The sequence below is a fragment of the Danio rerio genome, chromosome 3 (assembly GCF_052040795.2).
Source record: "Danio rerio strain M-AB ecotype USA chromosome 3, GRCz13ab, whole genome shotgun sequence".
NCBI lineage: Eukaryota > Metazoa > Chordata > Actinopteri > Cypriniformes > Danionidae > Danio > Danio rerio.
In genome coordinates, this window is record NC_141023.1 from 2,962,501 (window position 1) to 2,967,500 (window position 5,000).

At 31.2% G+C, this 5,000-nt stretch overlaps 2 protein-coding genes across 13 annotated transcripts in view; both read left to right on the forward strand.

Annotated features, from left to right (window-relative positions):
• plbd1a (phospholipase B domain containing 1a) overlaps positions 1–5,000 on the forward strand; it is a 522,382-nt gene that overhangs the window by 354,501 nt on the left and 162,881 nt on the right. The window lies entirely within an intron of this gene.
• tob2 (transducer of ERBB2, 2) overlaps positions 1–5,000 on the forward strand; it is a 24,483-nt gene that overhangs the window by 10,439 nt on the left and 9,044 nt on the right. For 10 of the 12 annotated variants that reach the window (XR_015480236.1, XR_015480237.1, XR_015480238.1 and 7 more), the window contains exon 1: positions 4,645–4,867. The exons of the other annotated variants lie outside the window; for them this stretch is intronic. The gene's annotated coding sequence lies outside the window, so the exon portion shown is untranslated. Of the gene's footprint in view, positions 1–4,644; positions 4,868–5,000 lie in introns of those variants that run through there. 12 annotated transcript variants of the gene reach the window in all.

Consider the following 5,000-nt stretch of genomic DNA (forward strand, 5'->3'; position numbering starts at 1 on the left):
GGTGTCAAACTCAGTTCCTGGAGGGCCGCAGCTCTGCACAGTTTAGTGCTAACCCTAATTAAACACACCTGATCAAACTAATTGAGTCCTTCAGGCTTGTTTGAAACCTACAGGTAAGTGTGTTGGAGCAGGGTTGGAACTAAACTGTGCAGGGCTTCGGCCCTCCAGGAATTGAGTTTGACACCCCTGCTATATAGGATATAGCCCACTGAAGTCTTTAGTAACACTTTAACTGATTGCAGGACTCCTAATTAGTAATTAATAATTTATTCTTTATATTTTTATTCTTGTAAACGTTTGTTCCCAAACGTTAGTACAAATCCACACATAGAAAAAAAAACTCTTATGTTATATAATCTCTACCCTCACAGACTGAAAACCTGATTATAAAAAAGACACACTGTAAAACATTATATATGAACAATTAGTCATGACAGCACATGTTTTAATTCACTGTAACTTAATAATCTAAGTTACTCATGTTCTACCTTAGTTTTGAGTTACACAAGCTGCTTTAAATCAGTTTTAAATCAGTTCAATTGACTCATAAGGCAACCAGGATTTTTTACAGTGCAGCTATAAAACATGATAATAAGCTAATAAATAGATATTAACTGCATTTATTTATTATTTTTCTTTAAAAAATGTATTTCTAACATTTTTTAGATAGTAATCAAGACACTGTGGAGTTTTAGCAAATGAATTTATATCTTAAGATTATTTTTTGTCAGAATTTAGTTATTGACAGCTTATTTACATTATGGGATGTTTTTATAAGTTGTTTACATTTTAAGACTTTCTATTTAATATATATATATATATATATATATATATATATATATATATATATATATATATATATATATATATATATATATATATATATATATTAAACACACACTGTTTGCTATGGAATGCAAAATCTTTGAAGCTCAATATCTCAAAATCATTCAGAACACAGATAGAGCCTAACCTTATAATTCAAAGGTGATGAAATATATTACTGTCAGAATCTCATTCAGGATTAAACGTTGACACTGTTCTGATGATTATTAACTATATTAAACACTTTCTGCACTCTTCTTTTGTCTGATACTCATGTTTACACAGTTAGTTTCCCCTTTCAGATACAAATATGCCGTAAATAGATCTGCATTGACATCTGCTGCTGTTGCTGAATATTTCTGCAGGTTTGCACAAAACTTGAGTTAATGCAAAGAGGAGACTGAGTAAAGATTTATTAACATCAACACTTCAGTATGTCAGACACTGTGTAAATGTTTAGACACTTAGTTTAGCGCAGAATCTGCATATAAGAGCAATTGAAATGACGGTTTTAAAACAGATACTATAGTAAAATGTTGAAGCATGTAAATGTTTTGACAACATAATTAGTTAAAAAGTTGTGGGACTGGATGTAGTGAAATTGTAAGATGGTTTATATTACTTGTTTAACTTTTATGACCAATGGCTGACCTTCTTTTCCACTCATTATTTGCATATCATTTCGCTACTACAAATAATAATTAATATACCTCAAAATAAATTGTAAAAAGTTACACAAATTGTATTAAAGCATTTCAATGTCTAATCTTCAAAACTGAATCATATTTCAAAAGGAATAAATATGCAAAAATTTAGTTTTACAGACAAAACATAAGAATAATAATCGGATAACATCATGTTACATTTAATTGTTTTTGTCCTTTAAAACAGATATATAATGTATAAACTATATATATATATATATATATATATATATATATATATATAACTTTATATTTTTATTAACAATTTAACGAGATTCATACGAGTTATTTGCAATAAAAATGTGTAACTTAAGTAATATAAATGTACACAATGGTGGTACTTATAAAAAATCAACTTATAAAATAAATGTCTACTTAAGTGAAATAGGCATGAATGAATAAACAAATATGTGTCGGTAAAGAAAGAAACAAGTATCTGAGAAACAAACAAATAATTAAATCATTAAAATGTTCGATATATGTGTACAAAAAGGGATCTAATAAGCTATAACTTTTATTCCAGTGCGTTCTTTGGAAACTCCAATTCCCATCATGCATTGCTACACGCTGCGCATACGTCACTACGCAGTCTTCTGAGTGGACGCTGCCCTCGACCAATGGCCAGCCGCTCCTCGCGTCCCTCTGCCAATCGCCGCTTTGTTGCTATGCCATCCTTTATTTTTAGCTGTCCGCAGCACAGCCTCGCATATGGAAACATCATTTCGCCGAATTAATTAGAGTCGACGTAAAATAAACACGAACTGTCTGATTTTGCAAAACAATGTATGTTCATTAACATAAATTAACATTTAAAATCTGTCAAATTAATGGTAATTAACCAGATAAAACATACATTACGATAGATAAACTGAACTAAGCACTACTTTATTCATGTAAAATCTTTAATATAATAGACTTTAATAGATACTTTCACATTGTCAGTATAATTATATATCCTTTAGTCAGCAAGTTCACTATTCATTTTAATTAATTACTACTTTAATTGCATCTTAACATTTTTTACTATTCATACACTGAAAATCAATTAAATAAGAACAAATCTTTATATAAGGTTTATAATCATTCATTCTACACTTATCTATATGAAATATCCTAAACTAAATCATAAGATTCATTATAAACTCCTCAGATTAGCCACACTTTTTGAGTCAAAATCAATTAAAATATTATTTTGAGGTAAAGTTATCAATATAATCAAATTTTCTTGGACAGTAAACAAATAAGTCTCCCCAAAACGTCTTTAAGTGTTGACATTCGTTAAAAAAGGTGAACTTTACGCCAGCCTGGTGTGTTTAATAAGTAAAATAAGGTTAAAAACGATTAAAGTAACACTTAATGGAGCAGTTATTGTATGCTTTAGGTAGGCTTTATTAAACAAATTTTGAATTCTATGATTAATTGTTGTTTATACAATTACGTTTTAATGTAAATTTGGCGTTGTTTAGATTGGCTATTGGTGAATATTGGTTTGGTTTAATGTAAATTTGACTTTGTTTAGATGTGGTATTTGGTGAATATTGTTGTGGTTTAGTGCAAATTTGTCCTTTTTTTGGCATTTGTTTCTGTTGTTGTATTTTACTGTTTGTTTGTTTTGTTTTGGTTTTGTTGATGTTTTGATGTAAATTTGTCATTTTATTTGTTGGAACCCAGGAAGAATAGCCACTACAGTCACCGAAAACATTATTAATTGGATTCACTAAATTATTTTAAGTGGCTTTTAAAGTGGTTGCAAACAATTTATATGGGCTGAATTTAAACAAATAAAATGTAGTAATGTTCAAGAAAATTACTCATATCCACCCAAAAAATCCTTGTGTATACACAATTACAAAACAGACGGACAATCGATTATTAGATTAATAGATTATTTTCCATGAAACAAAAATTACTGGAATAATGAATATCCAAATAAATCTCTCTAAAACCTCTTTAACAGGATATACAAAGTGTACAATTGTGAATGCAACTTCTTTTACTATATTATTTAAACATATATTTAGCTTTTGTCCAATTAATATTCATAAATACATTGGGCCATTTTCAGTTTATATATATATATACACACACACACACACACATACACATATCTATACACACACACACACACACACACACACACACACACACATATATATATATATATATATATATATATATATATATATATATATATATATATATATATATTTATATCGGTTCCACCTGTTATAATATTTCTAATATATCTATAAGTATAACTTTGTTTAATGATATTTAGGTCTCCTAAAAAAGGTTTTCTTTAACATATTTTCTTTCTGGGGCTGCACAGTGGCGCAGTGGGTAGCACTTTTGCCTCACAGCAAGCAGAAGGTCGCTAGTTCGAGCCTCAGCTGGGTCAGTTGGCATTTCTATGTGGAGTTTGCATGTTTTCCGCATGTTGGTGTGGGTTTCCTCCGGGTGCTCCGGTTTCCCCCACAGTCCAAACACATGCACTATAGGGGAATTGGGTAAGCTGAATTGTCCGTAGTGTGTGAATGAATGTGTATGGATGCTTCCCAGTGATGGGTTGCAGCTGGAAGGGCATTTGCTTTTTAAAAATGTGCTGGAGAAGTTGGTGGTTCATTCTGCTGTAGCGACCCCTGATTAATAAAGGGAATAAGCTGAAAAGAAAATGAATATTTTCCTTCTAAAGACGCATTTCCATACTCATAAAATAAAGTCAAATACAATGGCATATTCCTTTACAGTAATCAGAAAACCAAAGTCATCTAATAATCCACTGTAAGATAATAAATGACCATTTAAATTTAGAAGTTGTCTAACAATATCATTTTCATGCCACTTTTGGAAGAAAAGAAATTTGTTTTTATATTAAATATATCTATTAATCCAAATAATATACATGTTTGGGAAGAATTTGTCCTTAAATACCATCATCTACGCCAATAAAGCTTGTTTGTGTAGTTTAGCTAATTTCACTTCAATATATGCTCTGGGTGTGTTGAATTAATGCGCAAGATCTAATCAGAAAGTAGATCCGGCAAGACAAACGCGTCACAGCGGAGGGCGGAGCACGTGCGCGTCGCGATATAAATGCGCGAGCCTGTCAAACACAGAAGTTTCCACGGGAGCGTGCGGGAGCGGGGGACGCCGCCAATTAAACACAAAATTATAAACTAATAAACACAAATAAAATCGCGAGTGAAGTGCGTTTCAGTCAAACGCAACACACCGCAGCGGCTCTCCGTAAAGGACTTCCCAAACGCCACAAGCACGCAAAACTGCTGATACTCACCTGGAAACCGTAAACACAGGATAAAAACACAACATTAGCATCTGTGAGTATTTAATTTACATTATTAATATACATATTACATTAACCACCTTCATTTGATGAACGCGTCCTGCATGAACACATTAATAATAGTTGTTTATATATTTAAACTGGTCAGCTGTCGACCATTTTAGAGT